This window comes from Pristis pectinata, chromosome 20 (assembly GCF_009764475.1).
Source record: "Pristis pectinata isolate sPriPec2 chromosome 20, sPriPec2.1.pri, whole genome shotgun sequence".
In the NCBI taxonomy this organism is placed as follows: Eukaryota; Metazoa; Chordata; class Chondrichthyes; order Rhinopristiformes; family Pristidae; genus Pristis; species Pristis pectinata.
Genome location: NC_067424.1, coordinates 4,162,883 through 4,187,576, shown reverse-complemented (window position 1 = coordinate 4,187,576; position 24,694 = coordinate 4,162,883).

The following is a 24,694-nucleotide window of genomic DNA, read 5'->3' as shown; positions in this document are numbered from 1 at the left end:
TAGAGGGATATGGACTTTGTGCAGGCAGATGGGATTGGTTAGAATGGCATTATGGTCAGTGCAGACATGGTGGGCCGAAGGGCCTATTCCTGTGCTGTATTTTTCTATGCTTTGCCTATTTAAATATTTGTCTAAATATCTCTTAAACATAATAATTGTACCTGATTACACCTCCTCCTCTGGCAGCGAGTTCCAGAGGTCAACCACTTGTTGAGCTTCTTGAGGGTTGGCGCAGCACTCAGTCAGACCAGTAGAGAGTATTCCAGCATGCAGGTGATGGAAAGTGCTCTGGATATCTGGAGGAGAGTCTATCCCTGGGATACCCGGTCTCAGACTTACAATGGTAGCGAAGACATTTCCAGATGAAGGGTCTCGACCCGAGGCATTGACTTTCCATTTCTCTTCACAGATGCTGCCTGACCCGCTGAGTTCCTCCATCAGTTTGCTTTTTGCTAAAGATTCCAGCATCTGCAGTCTCGTGTGCCACGAAGATATTATTGAAGCTGGCCTAGTTGAGTTTCTGGTTACTGGTGAATTCTAAGATATTGATGTGGGAGACTTAGCAATGATTCAATACAGCCATGGACCAATACTGCCATGGACCAATACTGCCATGGACCAATACTGCCATGGACCAATACAGCCATGGACCAATACTGCCATGGACCAATACTGCCATGGACCAATACTGCCATGGACCAATACAGCCATGGACCAATACTGCCATGGACCAATACAGCCATGGACCAATACTGCCATGGACCAATACTGCCATGGACCAATACTGCCATGGACCAATACTGCCATGGACCAATACTGCCATGGACCAATACTGCCATGGGTTGTAGCCAGCAGGAAGAATTTCAGTTTAATGTCTGATATCTGCTCTTACCGCGGTCCTACTGTGACAGTGAGATTTGTGTGAATAGTTCAATATGAATCATTTTAGTTAAGTAATTCTCAATGGATTTTGGAGTCCAGTCATGTAGTTCTCCAGGGTCACAGACATTCTGAGTGCAAATAGTTCCTGGTTAGGTGTCGGGAAGATTTTATATCTGCTACAAATTTAAACAGATCTCTCTCTTCACCTCCTCCTCCCTGTCAGTCCACCAATCACCTCTGGCCCCAGTCTCACCGCTCGCCCTCTCCTCTCTATATTGGCCATCTTCCCTCTCCACTCTCAGTCCTGATGCAGGGTTTTGACCCAAATCGTTGACTATTCCTTTCCCTCCACAGATGCTGCTCGACCCGTTGAGTTCCTCCTGCAGATTGTTTGTTGCTCCTGATTCGAGCACCTGCAGCCTCCCGTGTCTCTCTTGTCACATTTAGTTTGTTGAAACACTGTTAAACCTGAATGAGATAATAGCTTCTTTCTTCCAGAACCAAAGCTCTGCTCTATTGTTTGAAAATTCTGTTTAATGAGTAGAATCAGTATTCTGCTAGGTAGCACGAACCCCACATAGATTTCCATTAACCAATCAGGTAATATATAAACACAGTGCAGGAGAAAAACACATCTGTTCAAACATAGATGCCATCCATTCCCTTACAAAATAACTGTAGAAATCATTTCACCTCAATTTACATATAAAAAGGCAGGGAAAATAAAAATCACGTGTATGAAAGAACACGTTCTGAATTTTGATACGCTGGGAGTTGATTAATCTGGGAAACTCTCTGACTAGCATGGAGAAAATGGGCCAACCAGCGTCCACCTCTGCCTGTGATGGACAGGTGTGGCGAGGATAACATGTAGAACATTACCTCTGTTCCTCGCTCCATGAATGCTGCCTGACTTGCTGAGTGTTTCTAGGTTTTCTTACCGTCCCTATATCTGAATTTTTGTGTTGGGTTTTAATGGGAGCAGACCAAGGAGGTATCTAATTTACCACAACCTTTCTCTCTTGATTGCTTCAAACATCACTTGGGGACTTCAGGTAGTGTGAGGTAGTGTCATACATAGATATTGTAAAGAGTCAGGCCATTCAGCCCATTGAGATCCCCCCAGCTATCAACACTAATCCTACATTAACCCATTATTTTATTTTCCACATATTTCATCACCTCCCCGGAGATTTGACCATTCACCGACACACTACACTTGACAGTCAACCTACTGACATGCATGCCTTTGCAGGTGGGAGGAAACCGGAGCCCCTGGAAGAAACCCATGCAGTCACAGAGAGAATGTGTAAACCCCACATGGATAGGACTCAATGTCAGGATTGAACTCGGGTCTCTGGAGCTGAGAGGCAGTGATTTTCCCGCTGTGCCACTGTGCTGCCTCTTTATAGAACTGTCATCAAACTGTCCTTTCAATTGTCTTCCCAGAGACCACTACAGTCCATCTATTGCTCTATCCTCTCCTCCTTCTACCAGCATTTTCTCATATCCTCTAGAGTTTAGAAGACTGAGAGATACCTGATAGAAACGTATAAGACCCGGAGGTCTCTTGACGTGGTGGATGTGGAGGAGGTGGTTCGTTGAGTGGGAGCATCTAAAACTAGAGGTCACCATTTAAGAATAAAGGAGTGGCCCACTCAAGGCCAAGATGAAGTGAAGTATTCAGGAAAGGGGGTGGTGCACATGAACCTGTCTACATCAATGGTGCTGAGGTCGAGAGGGTTGAGAGTTTCAAGTTCCTGGGAGTGAACATCACCAACAGCCTGTCCTGGTCATATCATGTAGATGCCACGGCCAAGAAAGCTCACCAGCGCCTCTACTTCCTCAGGAGGCTAAAGAAATTTGGTATGTCCCCTTTGACGTTCACCAACTTTTATCAATGCACCGTAGAAAGCATCCTATCTGGATGTATCAGGGCTTGGTACGGCAACTGCTCTGCCCAGGACCGCAAGAAACTGCAGAGAGTTGTGGACACAGCCCAGCATGTCACAGAACCCAGCCTCCCCTCCTTGGACTCTCACTGCCTTGGTGAAGCAGTCAGCATAATCGAAGACTCCACCCACCCGGGTCATTCTCTCTTCTCTCCTCTTCCATCAGGTAGAAGATACAGGAGCCTGAGGGCATGTATCACCAGACTTAAGGACAGCTTCTATCCCACTGTGATAAGACTATTGAATGGTTCCCTTATATGATGAGATGGACTCTGACCTCATGATCTACCTTGTTGTGACCTTACACCTTACTGCACTGCACTTCCTCTGTAGCTGTGACACTTTGTACTGTTATTGTTTTTACCTGTACTACTTCAATGCACTCTGTACTAACTCAATGTAACTGCACTGTGTAATGAATTGACCCGTACGATCAGTGCACAAGACAAGTTTTTCACTGATCCTTGGTACAAGTAACAATAATAAACCAATACCAATTTTCTCTCAGAGGATCATGAGTCCCTGAAACTCTCTTCCTCAACATGCAGTGGAAGCAGAGTCATTGAATATTTTTGAGACAGAGTCAATCGATTCTTGTTAAGCGAGAAGGTGAAACTGGAATGTGGAGTTAAGGTTACAGTCAAATCAGCCATGATCTTACTCAATGGTGGCAAAAGCTTGAGGGCCAAATGGCCTGATTTATCTGCTTGTATGTTTTGTTGGTTGCTCATTCATGCTTGGATTGGAGAATAAACAGTGGTCCACACACCAGTTATTCCTCAAGGTGTTATTGACCACATGAAACATTGTTCTTGGTGTAGTAAGTGTGCAGCTGGCAGACTCAACTGAGGTGGCCACAGTTTTTCTTCAACGGAACACCCATCTTTACTTGTTGGATCCCTTTGAACTGTGATGCATTAATCGGGGTCAGAATCAGATTTATTATCACCGACTTAGATGATGTGAAACTTATTGTTTTGCGGCAGCAGTACAGTGCAAAGACATAAAATTACTATAAAATTACAAAAGTAAATAAATAATGCAAAAAAGAGGAATAATGAAGTAGTGTTCATGAGTTCATGGAAGGTTCAGAAATCTGATGGCGGAGGGGAAGAAGCTGTTCCTGAATCTTTGAGTGTGGGTCTTCAGGCTCCTGTACCTCCTCCCCGATGGTAGTAACGAGAAGAGAGCATGTCCCGGATGGTAAGGGTCCTTAGTGATGGATGCCTCCTTCTTGAGGCACTGCCTCTGAAGATGTCCTCAATGGTGGGGAGGGTTGTGCCCACAGAGATTGCAGCTAATTTTTCCCAAAGCTGCTGTTGGAATTTTCGATACCTCTTTCACCAGCACAGCTACTGGGTAAGGATATAAACACAGCCAGTGAACAAAAAAAAAGTCGTGAGGTGAGCAAATTGCAGGCAAGGTGGAAGAAGCAATTTCCAGAAAAAGAAGCTCATTTTGTCAAATATTGTTTAAACTGTGCGTAAGGAAAGTAACTGTCCTTTATGGAGACACAGTACAGCAATCACTAAAAGTAATAGAAACAGAAAATGCTTTTATAAAATGTGTTCAATTTCAGAATCTTGACTTTGGTGGCAAAGCCAACGTGATTACTTGGAAAGGCAAAAGATCGTCAGCATGGCTATGTCAAGGGCAGATCCTGCCTGATCAGTCTGATTGAATTATTTTTCAGGAGAAAACAAATTGTAATGAGGGGGTCAGTGCAGTAAATGTGGTTACGTGGTCCTCCGTAAGGCCCCAGATGGGAGACTAGTCCAAAAGGTTAGAGCCCAGGGATCCAGACAAGCTGCCAAACTGGATCGGAAATTGGCTTGGCGATAGGAGACAGAGAGTAATGGTAGAGGGTGATTGGATGCCTGTGACTAGTGCTGGGACCCTTGCTGTTTGTAATAGCTGTGAATGATTTGGATGTGGGTGTAGGTACCATGATCGGTAAGTTTGCAGATGACGCGAAGATTGGTGGAATTGTTGAGCGTGCAGAAGATAATCTTAGGTTACAAGGTGTTAGCGATGTGTTGGTGAAGTAGAACATAGAACATTACAGCACAGTACAGGCTCTTCGGCCCACAATGTTGTGCCGACATTTTATCCTGCTCTAAGATCTATCTAACCCTTCCCTCTCACATAGCCCTCCATTTCTCTGAGAAACGAGCTGAGCAATTTCAGATGGAGTTTAATCCACAGTGTGAGGTGATGCGTTTTGGGAGTACTAATGAAGCTAGGACATACACCATAAATGGTAACACAAGAAATTCTGCAGATACTGGAATCTGGAGCAATGCACACAAAGTGCCGGAGGAACTCAGCAGGTCAGGCAGCATCCATGGAGGGAAAATTTCCCACCTGACCTGCTGAGTTCCTCCAGCACTTTTTGTGCATTGCACCATGAATGGTGAGGTCCTTGAGAGTATTGAGGAACAGAGTAACCAATGTGTACAAGTAAAATCTCCCTTAAAGGTGGCAGCACAGGTAGATAATGTGGTCAAGGAGGTGTATAGGATGCTGGTTTTCATTAGTCCGGGTAGAGAACACAAGAGCAGGGTGGTTGTGCTCCAACTGTAAAACATTGGTCAGACCTCAGCTGGAATACCAAATGCAGTTCTGGTCACCACACTGTAGGGAGAATGCGACAGTGCTGGAGAGGGTGCAGAGGTGATTTACCAGGCTGTTGCCTGGGATGGGACAGGTCAGTTATGAGGAGAGACTGGAGAGGCTGGGTCTGTTCTCCCTGGAGCAGAGGGGTTAAGAGGGGACATGGTTGAGGTAGATAAAATGATGAGGGGTATAGGTCGGGTAGACTGCAGGAATCCATAGCAATACTTGAGAGGCATTTAGAAAGGCACATGAACAGGCAGGGAAAGGAGGGATATGGACCACCTGCAGGTACGTGGGATTAAATCGACATCGTGGTCAGCACATACACTGTGGGCTGACGAGCCCATTGCTGCACTGTTACAGTTCTATGTTCTACCTCCTATGGTTATTTACATAGTGTGCGTGAGCTGACCAAAGGGAAAAGAGAAATAGTTAATGGTGACTTCCAAACACCAGGATGAAGAAGAACTATCAATAATCTGGCATCACAGAGAGTGTCTGGGTCAGATGTCGAAAAATATATCGGTCTGAGGGGCAGTTAACATCCTATACAATAACTCAGCGCAGGATTTGGTCACATTACCCTTTGAATCTGCTCTATGAACCTTCCCCACTATTCAACAGCGTCAGGGCTGTTCTGATCTATCTCCTATTGGATCCCATCACTTATGGCACCCTGTATTCCAAAATTAGACTGATTACACCTTTGAATGTGTGTTCACAGCCCTCTGGCGTACAGGATTAGAAATGGAGATAAGAAATGTTAGAATCTAGAGCAACAGACAATATATAAACAAGATCACCCACACACTCCAGCCACTGGGTCCCTCCCCCCCACTGTTCCCATCTGCCCTCCCCACCACCCTCCCCTGATTCCAGGCTCCACCTTCCTCTCTTATCAGATTCCTCCATCTGCAGCCCTCCGCCTCCACCTCTCACCTCCCAGCCCCTGTCACTGTCCCCACCCTTCCCTCCCCCATCTGCCTATCACACCCCTCCTCACCCGGATCTCCTCACCTGCCAGCTCTTGACCCACCCCTTCCCCCCACCTCTTTATACCGGCTACCTCCCCTCTACTCTTTCAGTCCAGGTGAAGGGTCTCAACCCAAAATGTTGATTGTCCATCTCCCTCACAGATGCTGCCTGACCCATTGAGTTCCTCCAGCTTATTGTTTGTTGCTAGAGAACTAGAAAGCTTCATTACCACTTGAGTCAAGAAATTTCTCTTTATCCCATTATCAAGAGACTACTCCCTTCAGAATCTAACATCAATTCTTCTAGTCTCCAGAGACCAGGGACTTGTTCTGTAAGTCCAACACATCCCTCCCCACCATCGGGAGTATCTAGAGGAGGCGCTACCTAAAGAAGGCAACATCCATCATCAAGGATCCCCACCATCCGGGCTGTGTCATCTTCTCACTGCTCCCATCGGGCAGGAGGAACAGAAGCCTGAAGTCCCACACCACCAGGTTCAGGAACAGCTACTTCCCTTCAACCATTTGGTTCTTGAACCAACCGGCACAACCCTAATCACTGCCTCAGTATGGCAACTCTATGACCACTTTGATCACTTTGCACTAAAATGGATTTTGTTTTTTCTGTTCTAATTGTGTTCTTTCTCGTAAAAATTGTGTATAATTTATGTTGATATTTTTCTTGTGAATGCTGCTTATCTGGTGCTATGTGCCTGTGATGCTGCTGCAAGTAAGTTTTCCATTGCAGCTGTGCATGCATCTACTTGTGTATGTGATAACAAACTCGACTTTGACTTCAACTTTGACTTTGACAGACTGTCCAGATCCTATAGTCTCCCTCATCATCTCCTGTTGGAGGTCATGGAAGCTGCGATCTCCCCCTTTGACCACTGGTGAGTTTGTTACCATAGAGTAATCTCTGGGCTGGGGAGAGTTGAGCAGAGACATATGTGTACGTGACATATGAAAATGTGGCAATAAACTCAGCTTTACTTTACTTTACTTTTACTTTACTTTCTTCAATCTCTCCTCACAGGAGTTGACCTTTAAAATCTACCTTGCTCAGAGTGTCAGACTTGCAGAGTACAGAGTGTCTGCTGACAAAGCAATGTCTTCCAGAGGACTGAGAGCAGAAACTGCCTGCAGCAGACCATCAAACAAAGTCTACAAGAGGGGAACCTCCACAAACTACAACGGCAGCAGAACCTCTTGCTAAACACAGGATATCTCTCCAGCTGAAGAACAAGGGAAAACATGCATTAGTAAAACTCTGATAATCCAGGATCTGATTGTTTGGAAATACTGGAGATCCAGCATCTGACTCTCTCATCAGTGCGGAACGTGAGCTCAGAGTGCAGACTGTAAGCAGGGTGTGCGGCCAGAGCTGATGTCCAGACCTATGCCCTCTAGTTTTAGACACCTCCCTTACTCTCCGCAGCTTCTTACATTCCAATGCATTTGAATTGCCGTACCAAACCGTGATGCAACCAGTCAGGATACTTTCAACAGTACATCTGTAGAAGTTTGTTAGTGTTCAGTGATAAACCGAACCTCCTTAACCTCCTAAGTAAAGATGCTGGCACGCCTCCCTTGTGATTGCATCCACGTGGTGATAGCTGAGGGAGAGATTAAAGGGACATTGGTGCAAGGTTAGGGGAAGCAGAGTAGCAGAGATAGTAGAGACACTGCTTCACAGTGCCACAGTAGGTGTTCTGATTTCTTCCCACCTCCCAAAGACGTGCGGGCTGGGGGGTTAACTGTCCACTGTAAATGCCCCTAGTGTTGTAGGTGAGTAGTAGAATCGGGGGGGGGGGGGTGTGTGGGGAGTTGATGAGGAGAGAATTAAAAAATAGATTTAATGTAGGATGGGTGAAAATGGGTGGTTTGTGGTTGGCATGGACTTGGTGGGCGGAAGGGCCTGTTTCCATGCTGTATCTCTTTAGTAATAAAATGTCACAGAGTCATAGATCTTAGAGTCATACAGCACGGAAGCAGGTCCTTCAGCCCAACTGGTCCATGCTGACCAAGATTCCCATCAAGGTTAGTTCCATTTGCCAGAGTTTGGCCTATGTCTCTCTAAACCTTTCCTATCTATGTACCTGTCCAAATACCTTTTCAATGCTGTTAATGTACCTGCCTCAACCATTTCCTCTGGCAGCTCCTTCCAAATACTGACCATCCTCTGGGTGAAAAAGTTGACCCTCAGGTTCCTCTCTCCCCTCTCACCTTAAACCCATGCCCTCTAGTTCTTGATTTGCCAACCCTGGGAAAAAGACTGTGTGCATTGACCCTATCTATGCCCCTCGTAAGTTTATACACCTGTATAAGATCACCCCTCATTCTCCTCCACTCCAGTGAAAACAGTCCCAGCCTGCTCAACTATTCTCCATAACTCACCCTTGAGTCCAGGCAACATCCTTGTAATTCTCCTCTTTGATCTTTCCAGCTTAACGACATCTTTGTTATATCAGGGCGACCAGAACTAAACACAATATTCCAAATGCGGCCTTACCGGCATTTTGTACAACTGCAACATAACATCCTAACTTCTATACTCCATGACCCGACTGATGAGGGCCAGCATGCCAATAGGTGAGTGAGGAGGAAGTGAAGAGGACTAGCAGATTGTTTTCTGAAGCTGTTGGATCCAGTGCTGAGTACAGAGGTAGTCAGAAGGTGAGGTGTTGTGTTAAGCCTCATTGAAACAATGTGAACAGAGTGGAAGTGGGGTGGAGAATTAAAATTCCGGGTAACTGGGAACTCAGGGCTCCCCTGGCAGACAGCGCAGAGGTGTTCCGTAAAACAATCACCCAATATACGGAAGATCGCATTGTCAGCAACAGATACTTTAAACTAAACTGAAGCAAGTACAAACTTAACATTGATGGATTGGAGCCAATCATGGGCCAATAACAAAATCGGTGAACTCCAATGATTTCATAACCGACACAAAAATACAATTTGAGCTTATAAAAATGTTCATTGTCTGGGTTTCAGTGCTCCGTGTGCCTCGATATCTACAATATTGGCTTCATTTACTTTGGGAATTACAAGTGATTCATTGGCCTCAAGGTTTGGCGAGTTTCTTGTGCAATGGAAACCACGTGGTGCAAATAACCTTCCTTTAGCGAACATAATTTCATCAGTCAGGTGCAAAAGCTTTGTTTTTTTATCTGAGGATATTTGGTTGGGCAAATTAAGTATCGTAAATATGGGTAAAAGTATCCAGCCAAACCAGCATAGGATTTATGCTGTGAATGGCAGGGCATCAGGTAGTGTAATGGAACAGAGGGACCTAGGAGTACAAGTGTATATTTCATTGAAAACAGCGTCACAGGTAGACAGGGTGGTGAAAAAGGTGTTTAGCACATTGGCCTTCATCAGTCAGGGCACTGAGTACAGGAGTTGGGACATTATGTTGCAGTTGTATAAGGCGTTGGTGAGGCTGCACTTGGAGCACTGTCTACAGTTTTGGTCACCCTGTTATAGGAGAGAAGCGGTTAAACTGGAAAGAGTGCAGAAAAGATTTACGAGGATGTTGCCAGGACTCGAAGGCCTGAGTTACAGGGAGAGGTTGGCCAGGCTGGGTCTTTATTCATTGGAGCATAGGAGAATGAGGGGCAATCTTACTGAAGTGTTTAAAATTATGAGAGGTGGACGGTAGTAGTCTTTTCCTCAGGGTAGGGGAGTCCAAAACTAGGGAGCAAGGGTTTAGGGTGAGAGAGGAAAGATTTAAAAGGGACCTGAGGGTCAACTTTTTCACGCAGAGGGTGGTGAGTATATGGAACGAGCTGCCAGAAGAAGTGGTTGAGGCAGGTATAATAATGTCATTTAAGAAACACTTGGCTATGGAGGGACGGGGCTTGGAGGGATATGGGCCGAACACAGGAAATTGGGACTAGCTGGGTGGGCACTGCGGTCGGCATGGACTGGTTGGGCTGAAGGGCCTATATCCATGCTGTATTGTTTTATGACTCTAATTAAACATGTCTTAGCGATGAACTGAACATATGAAGAGTCTGTGGAACATATTACTGGACCTTGGAGTTAGTAACTTAGTCCATGCCAGATCCCACTTGGAGTATTGTGCTCAGTTCTGGTCGCCTCACTACAGGAAAGATGTAAAAGCCATAGAGAGGGTGCAGAGGAGATTTACAAGGATGCTGCCTAAAATGTGGAGTATGCCTTATGAAATCAGGTTGAGGGAACTCGGCCTTTTCTCCTTGGAGATGGAGGATGAGGGGGGACCTGATTGAGGTGTATAAGATGATGAGAGGTATTGATAGGGTAGATAGTCAGAGGCTTTTCCCCAGGGCTGAAATGGTGGCCACAAGAGGACTGGGGCTGGGGAGTAGATATAGAGGAGATGTCAGGGGTAAGTTTTTTACTCAGAGAGTGGTGAGTGTGTGGAATGGGCTGCCGGCAACGGTGGTGGAGGCGGATACGATAGGGTCTTTCAAGAGACTTTTGGATAGGTACATGGAGCTGAGTAAAATAGAGGGCTATTGGTAAGCCTAGTAATTTCTAGGGTAGGGACATGTTCGGCACAGCTTTGTGGGCCGAAGGGCCTGAATTGTGCTGTAATTGTTCTATGTTCTATGTTTTAGAGTCAGTTATTCATGAGCTCCCAAGGTATAATACTCCCTGTATCATCACCGTTCATCTGCTCTGCTTTTTCTTTGCTTTAGTCGACCTCTTCTGCATGGTTTTAGGATATTCTGCTCTGATAGAGGTGTTGCAGGTCACATTTAGTCACATGCTCATGTTCGCTAATGAACGTCTTAAGTTTGGGTTACATAGTGTTATCCAGACTCGTAATCCAGAGACAAAGACTTGAAGCATGAGAGCACCTCCCACCTTAGCAGCTGGCAAAGTTTAATTCAGGTAGTCAAATAACTGAAAGTGGTGTCACAGGTAGACAGGGTGGTGAAGAAGGATCTTGGCACGTTGGCCTTCATCGGTCAGGGCACTGAGTATAGAAATTGAGATGCTATCTTGCAGTTGTACAAGACGTCGGTGAGGCTGCAGTTGGAATATTGTGTTCAGTTCTGGTCACCCTACAAAAGATGCCATTAAGCTCGAAAGAGTGGAGAAGATTCACGAGATGTTGCCAGGACTCGAGGGACTGAGTTATGGAGGGAGGTTGAGCAGGTTGGGAATTTTTCATTGGAGCGTAGGAGAATGAGGGCTGTTCTCATTGAGGTGTGTAAAAGGGACCTGAGGGGTAACTTCTTCACGCAGACGTTCCACATACATCTGGAATGAGCTGTAGAGGGAATGGTTGAGGCAGGTACAACAACAACATTTAAAAGCCATTTGGACAGATACACGGATAGGAAAGGGTTAGAGGGATATGGACCAAATGCAGGCAAATGGGACTAGCGTAGATGAGCATCTTGGTCGGCATGGATGGGCAGGGCCGACTTTCATGCTGCATTGGTCCATGACAGAGATCCCATGAAACACCAGCTGGGTCCACTGTGTGCAGGAGCAATGGGGAGATACAAAGCTTGAACACAGCTCTCGAAACCATAACATCTCCATGGCAATTTCCAGTTGCTGACAGAGGATTAAACATCATCAGCAATCTCTGCATTTGTAGATTTAAAACATGAGCAACAATCATGGACAGATGTCTATAAGTCAGTTAGTTCCTGCGGTATTCCGGGAAAAATTGGTAATTGGTTTATCACTGTCAGATGAACTGAGTGTACAGTGAAAAACTATATTTTGCATGCCATCCATATAGATCATTTCAAAACATAAGGACGTCAAGGTAGTACAAAGGAAAAAGCAATAACAGAATGCAGAATGTAGTGTTACAGTTACAGAGAAAGTGCAATGCAGTCTGTTCTGGTTGCCCCACTATAGGAAGGATATCAAGGGTTTGGAGAGGGTGCAGAAGAGGTTTACCAGGATGCTGCCTGGATTTGAGGGCATGTGCTATGACGATAGGTTGGACAAACTTCGGTTGTTTTCTCTGGAGCGGTGGAGGCTGAGGGGAGACCTGATAGAGGTTTTTAAAATTATGAGAGGCACAGATAGACAGCTAGTATCTTTTTTTCAGGGTTGAAATGTCTAATACCAGAGGGCATGTATTTAAGGTGAGAGGGGGTAAGTTCAAAGGAGATGTGCGGGGCAGGTTTGTTACACAGAGAGTGGCGGGTGCCTGGAATGTACTGTCTGGGGTGGTGGTGGAGGCAGATATGATAGGGGCATTCAAGAAGCTCTCAGATCGGCACATGGATGTGAGGGAAATGGTAGGGATATGGACATTGTGTAGGCAGCAGGGATTAGTTTAGTTGAGCATTTTATTACTAATGTAATTGGTTCGGCACAACATTGTGGGCCAAAGAGCCTGTTCCTGTGCTGTACTGTTCTATGTTCTATGCAGGTAGACAATAAGGTGCAAGGGCCATAACAGGGTAGATTGTGAGGTCAAGAGTTCACCTTTATCATACAAGAGGTCTGTTCAACAGTCCTTTAGATATATAATCAATAAAATTAGATCTCTTGTGGGGTAAGACTGTTCTGGATCAATGTAAGAGAAAGGATTGCGCCAGTATATAACGGCTCTGTAAGGAACAGCATCATGCTACAGAACAGTGCTGGGTGTCTTACCTGTCTAGATATATACAATTAATTCCTTCACTGTTTGAAGTGTTGGAACATGGCAAATGAGATTCTTGTGAAGTACATTGTTGGAATAACAAGTCTTCTATATTGTCACTTAGTGTACAATTCTTCATAAAACCGATTAAACACAGTATCAGTGAAACTGTAGGATCCAGTCACTGAAAATTTATTGCGTCTGAATGCCTGAAATATTCCTCTGGGCTGAAATTAAGTGGTAGCTTTCATTTGTTATGTTGAATGGGTAATTGCGGTCATTCATAGAAATGAAAACAGAAGGTTCTGGAAACATTCAGCATCCTCTCGGAGAGAGAAACAGAGTTAATGATTCAGGTTAAATACCCTTTGCCAGACCGAAGGAGCTTGGAATATTAATTTGGAAATATGAGTTCAAATCCTACAAAGGGAGCTGGGGAATTTATATTCAGAACTGGTTCTGATGAAAGGTCATTAACTTGAAGCATCAACTCTGTTTCTCTCTCCGTAGGTGCTGCCTGACCAGCTGACTATCTCCAGCATTTTCTGTTTTTATCACACATTTCCAGCAACAGCAGTTTTTTATTTGATTTTGGTGATAGACTCAGCCATCTTGAAACCAGTCCAATGAAGACTTGCCCATTGGGATATATATACCACGTAAAGTCAATATGCTCTCCCATTTAAGGCACTATGCGTACTGGGGACCAGCATTGTAAAGAGAAAGAGAAGGATGTGCGTTCCTATAGGGCTCTCCATAACCCTTTTAGGATGCCCCAATACACTTCTCAGCCAATGAAATGCTTTTAAGATATGGCTGTAGCTGTTAGACAGGAAGTGCAGCAGCAGATCTCTGCATAGCAAGCTCCCACTGGCACGTACACAGCGGTTATGTATCAGAGTAGTGTTTGAGAGTGTGGATTATTGATTTTGAGACGAGTTCAAATCCCAGCAAGGCAGCTGGCAAATATAAATTCCAGCAATTAAACAAATCTCAAATTTAAAAAAATTGGTGTCTCTAATGACCATGAAAACTGTTGTCTAAAAAACTCTCAATAATCATAAAACTGCAGTTTATTAAATCAACAACAGGTTCAGACCTGAAAAAACCTTCATACTTGCACAGGAAGTCAACAAGGGATGTCAAAAATACAAAGAGTAGATTTTTTTTAATCTATCTGTTATGAAATGTACAATGGGTTAGATGTCACAGCACAAACTTTCTCTCAAAGTCGGTACTACTTTGAGCATTCTGAAAATAATAAAAAAAGATCTATTTTTTATTTCATTAAGGAATGTTAAATCCAAGTCAGGGTCAAGGTACATGGTTCAGGTTCTCACTGAGACTGAAAAGTTAGAAAGGGAAGGCTCCTAAGCAGCTGATGTTCCGACCTCTTGACTGACAATAACAGAGGAAGAAGGTTCAAGTCACCTCTGTTGCTCTGGAAACACAGGAGACTGCAGATGCTGGAATTTGGAGGAAAAACAAGATTCTGGAGGAACTCAGCTGTTCAGGCAGCATCTGTGGGAAGGGGGGGGTGGAATAGACAGTCGACGTGTTGGGTCGAGACCCTTCATCTAAATTGAAAGTGTAGAGGGGAGATAACCAGCATAAAGAGGTGAGGGGGGAGGGGGTGGAGCAAGAGCTGGCAGATGATAGTTTGATCCAGGTGAGGGGGTGATAGGCAGAAGGGGGAGGTAAGGGTCGAAATAGCGACAGAGGCTGGGAGGTGACGGCTGCAGATGGTGGGATCTGATGGGAGGGGAAGGTGGAGCCTGGAAATAAGGGAGGTGGGGAGGGCAGGTGGGAACAGTGGGGGGGGGGAGGGGACCCAGTGGGAGGGGTGTGTGGGTGATGGGCAGACGGAGTGTGGGGGAGGGGAAAGAAACAGGGTGACGGGGGGGCTGGGGGTGGGTGCAGGAGGAACTGGGGAGATCAGGAGGAGAGAGAAAAGGGACAGAGGGGGGGCAGGTTACCTGAAGCTGGAGAATTCGCCGTCCATGCCGTCGGGGTGGCGACTGCCCAGGGGGAATATGAGGGTCTGTTCCTCTAGCTTGTGTTTGGCCTCACCCCGGCAGTGGAGGAGGCCGAGGGCAGACAGGTCGCGGTGGGAATGGGGAGGGGAATTAAAATGGTTGCAACCGGGGGCTCCAGACGGCCACAGCGGATGGAGTGCAGGTGCCCAGCGGTGGTCACCCAGTCTACGCCTGGTCTCCCGGATGCTTTTCTTCTATCTCTGCCACTCTCCTGCTCCTGCAGTTAATCTCAGTGATGGGATTGTAAGAGGGGCTGCAGACCACAGTCACTGCAACCCTGATTAATAACTCAGGGGTCTTCAGCTCTGTTCTCCAATTCCCACTGCAGATTGGAACAAGGACTTAATTTGCTCCTGGAGTCATGATGGGGAGTGGACGAACTGGTTACTGCTTGAAGTGAGACCACACTCTGTGCACAGTTCGGGTCACCCAGCTATAGGATAGATGTCATTGAGCTGGAAAAGGATCTCAAGGGTGTTGCCGGGATTGGAGGGTTTGAGTTACAAGTTGAGATTGAATGGGTTGGGACTGTTTTCCCTGAAGCGTTGGAGGCTGAGTGGTGACGTTAAAGGCACAGTCAGAAGGGACATCGTCAACAGAAACAGAAATGCTGGAAGAATTCAACCATCCAAGCAGCATCTGGGGAAAGAGAAATGTTAATGTTTCAGATCAAAGACCCTTCCTCAGAACTGAGGAATAGAGAAAGCAAGTTGGTCTGAGTAAAAGTTGTGACGTCATGTTGCAGGTACAAGACATTGGTGAGACTGTACCTGGAGCACTGTGTGCAGTTCTGGTCGCCATCCTAGAGGAAGGATGGGATTAAGCTAGAGAGGGTGCAGATTAAGCTCACAAGGATGTTGCCAGGACTGGAGGGCTTGAGTTATAAGGGGAGACTGGATCGTCTGGGAATGTTTTCCGTGGAGCAAAGGAGGCTGAGGGGTCACCTTATAGAGGTTTATAAAATCATGAGGGGCTTAGATAAGGTGAATGTTCAAGGTCTTTTTCCCAGGGTAGGGCAGTCCAAATCTAGGAGGCAAAGGTTGAAGGTGAGTGGGGAAAGATTTAATGGAGACTTGAGGGGCAGGTTTTTCACACAGAGGGTGGTCAGTGTACGGAACGAGCTGCCAGAGGAAGTGGTAGAGGTGGGTACAATAATAACATTTAAAAGACATTTGGACAGGTACATGGATAGGAAAGGTTTAGAGGGATGTGGGCCAAACATAGGCAAGTGGGACTAGCTTAGATGGGCATCTTGATTGGCATGGATGAGTTGGGCCGAAGGGCCTGTTTCCATGCTGTATATGACTCTATGACTCTAAGTATCTCCTGGGATCTGCCTGGATTCTGGATGAAGAAGTGAAGATATTGTTAGAGAAAAAGGCAGGATAATGCAGGGTGAGGAAATGTGATAAAAGGACATGAAGAAACAGAAGTTTGGTCTTGAGCATAAATGGGTAAACTAGAATCTGCATCTATGATAGCATGGATGCTGGAAATCAGTAATGCAGACCGAGACTGCTGGAACTGCTCTTTATGGAATAATGTTGAAGTCAGTGTTGAGTCTGGAAGGCTGTAACATGCTAAGTCAGAGGATGAGGTGCTGTTCCTTTGATGAAGCAGTGTTGGAGATCATAGTCTGAGAGGCCAGAGTGGGAGTGGGGTGGAGAATTTAATGTGACTGATGACTAGAGTAAGGGTTGTCACCTGGCAAATGAAGGGAAAAGCTGAACAAAGGGCTTGCTCTCCTCAGTGTAGAAGAGACCACATCTAAGCAAAGACGGTTATTGCTTCACCTAGAATGAGGTTCTAGATCATTTTTATCCATTTATTTATTCACAGGATGGAGTCACTTCTACTTATCACCTCCCAGCTTCTGATGCCATTCCCACTCTCCCCCTCCCCCATCTGCCTATCACCCCTCCTCACCTGGATCCACCTATAACCTGCCAGGTCTTGCCCTACCCCTTCCCTCCATCTCTTTATACTGGCCATCTCCCCTCTTTCAGTCCAGGTGAAGGGTCTCGACCCAAAACGTTGACTGTCCATTTCCCTCCATAGACACTGCCTGACCCGCTGAGTCTCTCCAGTGTTTTGTGTGTTCCTTCAAACAAATTAGTGGTCTGGAGTCACAAAGAATGGGTAAGGACAACAGATTCTCTGAAGGATATTAATGAACCAGATGGGTTTTTATGACATTCTGGTAGTTTCATGGTCACTGTGCTGATACCAGCTTTTTAATTCTTGTTTTATTTAATTACTTGGCTTTAAATTCCACAGCTGGCCTTGTGGGATTTGAACCTGTGTCCCTTGCTTAATATTTCATGCCTCATAGACCTTCATCCAGTAAGTTAACCAGAATGGCACTCTGGTAAAGAGTAGCAGCTGCACCTCCTGTGGTTTGGCCTGCCTCAAAGCAGTGATACCCAGAGGCATCAGCAAGTTTGGATTCGAAAAATAATTCTGCTGATTGTCAAAAAATATGAAAGTACAATGTCAAAGGGAGGTGAAGAACACCAGCTTGTGTCCCATTCAGAAAGAGAAAGACAAATTTGTCTGCTTTTGTGAATACTATCAACCCCAAACTACGAGCCAGACCATCAGAGACTTCAGTTTTATAAGAAGGCTTTGCTTGGAGGATGGTTATTTCTTTATTCTTACTAGTTGAAGAGCTTGAACTTAAATAATATGATGATTTCCCTTTGTCTCTTCCTGTGGAGCTGCAATAATGCTTCAGTGTTAATTGGTTCAGATTAACATCAAGGTGATCAACGTGAGTACTTTGCTTGTATCTTGTCGCATAGTGTGCTGTACAATAATGAGTGGAGTATCAACTGACTCCACCAAGGTTTCCAAACTTGCAAGTAACAGAGCCACTCTACAGTTCAGAATCAGAACCAGAATCACTGACATATGACGTGAAATGTGTTGTTTTGTGGCAGCAGTACAGAGCAAGACATAAAAATTAGCATAACTTACAAAAATAACTAGTGCAAAAGAGGAATAACGAGGTAGTGTTTATGGGTTCATGGACCGTTCAGAAATCTGATGGTGGAGGGGAAGAAGCTGTTCCTGAATCATTGAGTGTGGGTCTCGTTACTACCATTGTACCTCCTCCCCAATGGTAGTAACGAGAAGCGGGCATGTCCCGGATGGTGAGGGTCCTTAATGATGGATGCTGCCTTCTTGAGGCACCGCCCCTTGAAGATGTCCTCGTTGGTGGGGAGGGTTGTGCCCGTGATGGAGCTGGCTGACTCTACAACCTTCTGCAGCCTCTTTCGATCCTGTGCATTGGAGCCTTCACACCAGGCAGTGATGCAACCAGTCAGAATGCTCTCCACTGTACATCAGTAGAAATTTGCAAGACTCTTTAGTGGCATACCAAATCTCCTCAAACTCCTAATGAAGTAGAGCCACTGGTGTGCCTTCTTCATGATTATTCAGGGCACTCATTTCAGACCTACAGTACATTTTATTTTTGATTTAAAATGGAGAGACACCTTGAGCACCTTGAGTAACCTTAGGGAGTGGAGAGGTACAGTCAGAGGAAATAGAATCACCAAAAACAGAAATGCTGGAAGAACTGAACCAGCCAAGCAGCATCTGTGGAAAGAGAAACCAGTTAACGTTTCAGGTCAACGACCTTTGCTCAGAACTGAACAATAGAGAAAGCAAGTTGGTCTGAGTAACAGAGTTGTGATGTCACGTTACAGGTGTACAAGATGCTGGTGAGACCGCACCTGGAATATTGTCTGCAGTTCTGGCCACCACGCCATAGGAAGGCTGTGATTAAGCCAGAGAGGGTGCAGAAAAAATTCACAAGGATGTTGCCAGGTCATTAAGGCTTGAATTATAAGGAGAGATTGGATAGACTGAGGCTTTTTTCTCTGGAGCGAAGGAGGCTGAGGGGTGACCTTATAGAGGTTTATAAAATCATGAGAAGCACAGATAAAGCAAATGCTCACAGTCTTTTTCCCAGAGTCTAAAACTATAGGGCATAGAGAGAGGGAAAAGATTTAAAGGGACCTGAGGGGCAAGTTTTTCACAAAGAGGGGGATGGGTGTGTGGAACGAGCTGCCAGAAGGTGTAGTAGATGTAGGCACAATTACAACCTTTAAAAGACATTTGGACGGGTACATGGATAGGAAAGGTTTAGAGAGAGAAATGGGTCAAACACAGGCAAATGGGATGCGCTCAGGCAGGCAACTTGGTTAGCATGGACAAGTTGGGCTGAAGGGCCTGTTTCTGTGCTGTATAACTCTATGACCCAGTGACTTCAACTTCAACCAGTTTAAAACTAGATAACAAATAAGTGACATCTTCTATTCAGCTCATTAACAATACATGAGGTGTGGAGTCTGGAGCTTACTTGCAAAATGTTAAAAAAAATAAAGGTCTCTTTCTCTGGGCGCGTGAAAACATCAGAGAGTGAAGCTGGCGTAGACCAGAGGCCCTCTTGCCTGAAGCACCTTTGGACAAAATTATAGTTGATCCTTACTTCAGAGCCACTTTCCTGCACGAACTCCCTAAATCTTGATTCCCTTAATATCTAAAAATCTATGCAGTCATTCCCTTGATTTGCCAGGTTCAGGAACAGCTGCTTCCCTTCAACCATTTGGTTCTTGAACCAACCGGCAAAACCCGAATCACTACACTTCAGCAAACCCTATGACCATTTTGATCACTTTGCACTAAAATGAACTTCTTTTTTGCTCTAATTGTGTTCTTCCTTGTAAATATTGTAAATAATTTACTGGTATTGGTATTGGTTTATTATTGTCACTTGTACCGAGGTACAGTGAAAACTTGTCTTGCACACTGATTGTACAGGTCAATTCATTACACAGTGCAGTTACATTGGGTTTGTACAGAGTGCATTGAGGTAGTACAGGTAAAAACAGTAACAGTACAGAGTAAAGTGTCACAGCTACAGAGAAAGTGCGGTGCAATAAGGTGCAAGGTCACAAGATAGATCGTGAGGTCAGAGTCCATCTCATCGAATAAGGGAACCGTTCAATAGTCTTCATAATTTATGTTTAATTTATGTTTTTCCTGTGAATGCTGCTTATCTGATGCTCTGTGCCTGTGATGCTGCTGCAAGTAAGTTTTTCATTGCACCTGTGCACACATGGACTTGTGCATGTGACAATAAACTCGACGTGGACTTTGATTGTGCTCAACGCTGTCTCCACAGTGTGCTTGGGGAAGGAATTCCATCGTTTATCACGCTCTTCCCATCTCTCTCCTCAATGGCGGTGACCCCTACAAGACTGTGATCCCTGGTTCTCGAGCCCCTCCCTCCCCGCAAACTCACCCCCACCCCTCCCCCCACCACCGCCCAGTCACTGGAAACATCATCCCTGCACAGTAGCGTAGCGGTTAGCGCGACGCTATTACAGCGCCAGCAATTGAGATTCGATTCCCGTTGCTGTCTGTGAGGAGTTTGTACGTTCTCCCGTGTCTGCGTGGGTTTCCTCCAAGTGCTCTGGTTTCCTCCTACATTGCAAAGACGTACGGGTAGATTAATTTGGGTTTAAAATGGGTGGTGCGGACTCGTTGGGCCAGAAGGACCTGTTACCACGCTGTAAATAAAAAAAAATCCCTTCCAGAATATTCCAAATGCTTCCCAGCCAATTAAGAGCTTTTTTTTCTTTGCCACTGCTGCATGGGAGGAAAAGGAGCGGCCAACGTGTGCACAGCAAGATCCCACAAACGGTGACATGGTGATGGTCAGTCCTGCAGCGGAGTCTGGACCCCACCTTTAGAACAGTGGCAAAGGATCTCAGGATTTCAAAGGAGATGTGCGGGGCAAGTTTTTTTACACACAGAGTGGTGGGTGCCTGGAATGCACTGCCAGGGGTGGTGGTGGAGGCAGATACGTTTAAGAGACTCTTAGATAGGTACAGGAATATGCAGAGAATGGAGGGATATGGACATTGTGGAGGCAGAAGGGATTAGTTTAGTTCGACTCAACATGGTGGACTGAAGACCCAGGTCCTGTGTTCTGTGACAATGGAAAACCAGTTCACCTCACATCCTCTGATCACACCAATGGAAGGTGCAGTCAGATGTTTTAGAGGCATGTTGGAATTAATTGTACAAACTTTGTCACCCTTTCAACTGCAGTCATTGAACTGCACTGACATAGAAAAGGGACTGTCCACATTGTATCTGGTTGGCTCCCTGAAGATTAATCCCACTCGTCCCATTCCCCAACTTGTGCCCTGTAGGGCTGCAGGGGCCCATGTGATTCTCTTTTGAAGGCGCAGATTGATTCATGGAGACAGAGTCATGGAGTCGTCAAGTGATACAACACAGAAATGAGCCCTTGCTCCCACCGTGCCAACCTTTTTGCCCATCTAGAGCATTGAACAGTACAGCACAGGGCCAGGCCCTTCAGCCCACCATGTCTGTGCCAACCATGATGCCAATTTGAAATACACATGGTCTACACCCCTCCATTCCCTGTCTGTTCATGTGGCTGTCTAAACACCTCTTAAATGTTCTATCTGCTTCCGCCACCTCCCCTGACAGCGTGTTCTAGTCGCCCATCAGTCTCTGTGTAAACAATTTGCCTCACAAATCTTCTTTAACCTTTCCCCCTCTCAACTCTACATGAATGCCATTTGACCACATTAGGAGCGTATCCTTCTACGCCTTGCCTATTTTAAGCATCTTTGTTTCTTCTGCCCAAAGTTTTATCTGTGTCCCATGATCCTCCAACCATCTGCTGATGGGACCTCTTTCCCTCTATGGAGCCTCTCTAAAGCAGCCACTGCCTTGTCCACATCTATCAAATCTTCTCTCAACCTTCTTTGCTCCAAGGTGTACAACCCTCGCTTCTTCAGTCCAGTTCCTCATCCCCAGAACCAATCCTGTCAATCTCTTCTGCACTTTCTTGGCTCCCTCACACCCTCCCCAAAATGTGGCTGACAGGTGTGGATGTAATAGTTGTGGCCTGACAAGCATTCTTGAACAGTTCATCACTACTCCCTGCCTTGTTGCATAGAGAGTAAGTGATACCATTAAGTACCGGTGTCTGATGTAGAAAATGCATCATCCGTACAATACTGATCCTCAGTGGGAAGAAGGAGGCTGAATTTCCTGTTTTTTTATGATCTGCACCTCTTGTTTCTGAGTCCCAGGGACTTCTAAAGCCATTCCTACATCAGACACCAGCCCCACCCCAAATCCCTCTCACCCACACCATTGAAACACCAAGACTGAAAACTCAGTCAGGGCACACAGACTTCCCTGCCTCAGCCCATTGTACCTCCACTGGTCAAAGTTGAAGTCAAAGTCGAGTTTATTGTCATATGCACGAGTACATGTGTGCACAGGTGCAATAAAAAACTTACTTGCAGCAGCATCACAGGCACATAGCATCAGATAAACAGCATTCACAAGAAAAATATCAACATAAATTACGCAGAATTTTTACAAGAAAGAATACAATTAGAACAAAAAAAATTCTATTTTTTTGCAAAGTGTAGCTAAACTGTAGTGATTAGAGTTGAGCTGGCTGGTTCAAGAACTGAATGGTTGAAGGGAAGTAGCTGTTCCTGAACCTGGTGGTGTGGGACTTCAGGCTTCTGTACCTCCTGCCCGATGGGAGCTGTGAGAAGATGGCATGGCCCGGATGGTGGGGATCTTTGATGATGGACGTCGCCTTCTTGAGGCAGCGCCTGCTGTAGATACTCCCGATGGTGGGGAGGGATGTGCCCGTGATGTATTGGGCCGAGTCCACTACTCTCTGCAGCTTCTTACGTTCCTGTGCCATACCAGACCATGATGCAACTAGTCAGAGTACTTTCAACAGTACATCTGTAGAAGTTTGTTAGCATATTCAGTGACATTGATGTTACACTGATTACCAAATCTCCCTGCTGAATAAAAAACAACTTTCAAAATCTTATTTTAAAGTTATGCAGGCATGAAGAATTAGAAAATAGAGCATTCCTTCATTCACAGTGCCATGATTCATTGTGAAATATTCAGTGCTGTCTTTGAACCAGTTTCAACTATGGTTCAGTGATGATCACAAAGAGTTAAAGCCTTTGTCAAGTAAACCGCCTCTCGAAGGAAGTATAAAATCTATAGGCAGAAAATCTGCATATCTGTGGTGTAAAATTAGTGCAAATTAACCAGAAGTAGATGGTCTGTGAAAAATCGCAAGATAAACAAACACATATTTATGGCTGAGGAATGTTTGGAAATGAATGATTTTGCTTTGGAAAGATAGAGCTGCAATCTGTCTCCTCTGTGACATTGCTACTCCCCCTCCCAATCATGTGAAAATTTTCTTCTAAGATGAAGTAAGTTATCTGAAACACAACAATTTAGCAGACAGCAGACCGTGTTGTACATTTTTATTGCTCTTTTTCTTGTTTCTGACTTGCATGTAATTCCCCCGAGCATTTCTTTTAATAATCCTAGGTTTCGGTGATATGACGGGACCCATGAGAAATGGAAGCTGAGCCACAACAAATTACTGTAGCAGTGGCAGAGTGCTGGCTCTTCATCATTGGGTTGTGATTTGCAGAAAAGGGACTATTTAATAAGTCAAACCACGGCCAACTGCAGCAGAATCTGGCAGGAACTAGGCATCCAGGGTCTGACAGGATGGGGAACCGTGATAGATGCTTTCATCTACGGCAGCTCCACAATCAAAGAATACTACTCCATAAATAAAGAACCACCTACTTGCTGTGCGATGCTTCAATCCTTCTTTTAAGTTTGCAAGTTAGTCTGCCGAAGTGATGAATTTGAAGTAATTTCCATGACCTTAACAATGCAACACAACAGTTCTGGAGACAGATTTGGAAATAGTTATCCACCACACAAAATAATTACTCCTGAACTGTTCAAAGCTTTTATACGTTCTACTGTAAATGCCAAGGCTAAAGGTATTAAAGACTGCAGCTTTTTAAATGAATCAAACACATTTTTTAATAACAGATAAGAAAATCTACATTAAGCTTCTGCATAGAGCAATTTAGAAATGAAGAAAGAGCATTAGCCACCAGCAAATTGTTTCTGAAATTATCACTTATAACACATGGAGCTTAACTGAAATTACATTTTGTAGGCACTCCCTGAACTAATGTATTAAAGTTTGCTGTTACTCACCATTAAGGCCTATATTTCAATGCTTCCCATTCCATTTTCACACTGGGGGATTTCTACTTTGAGAGCTCAGTTATCTAGCAAGTGGGTGGTAAGTGGGATAAAGGTTTGCTTTAGAATGGGAGACCCACAAAGCTGGCAGCACTGAAAATCCATCGGTATCTGCAGCACAGAAACTTCCCATAATACAAGCTACCACAGCCTGGATAGACTCGTAGGATTGCTGGGGGAAGCTGTTCAGTCCAATGAATCCATGCTAGCTCTTTGTAGAATAGAACTGTCAGTCCCATTGCCCTGTTCTTTCTCCATAGCAGAGAGTCATAGAGCAATACAGCACGGATACAGGCATTCAGCCCAACCAGTCCAGGGTCTAGTCCCAATTTCCTGCGTTTGGCCCATATCCCTCCAAGCCCCACCCCTCCATGTACCTATCCAAGTGCTTCTTAAATGATACTGTTGTACCTGCCTCACCCACTTCCTCTGGCAGCTCGTTCCATTTAC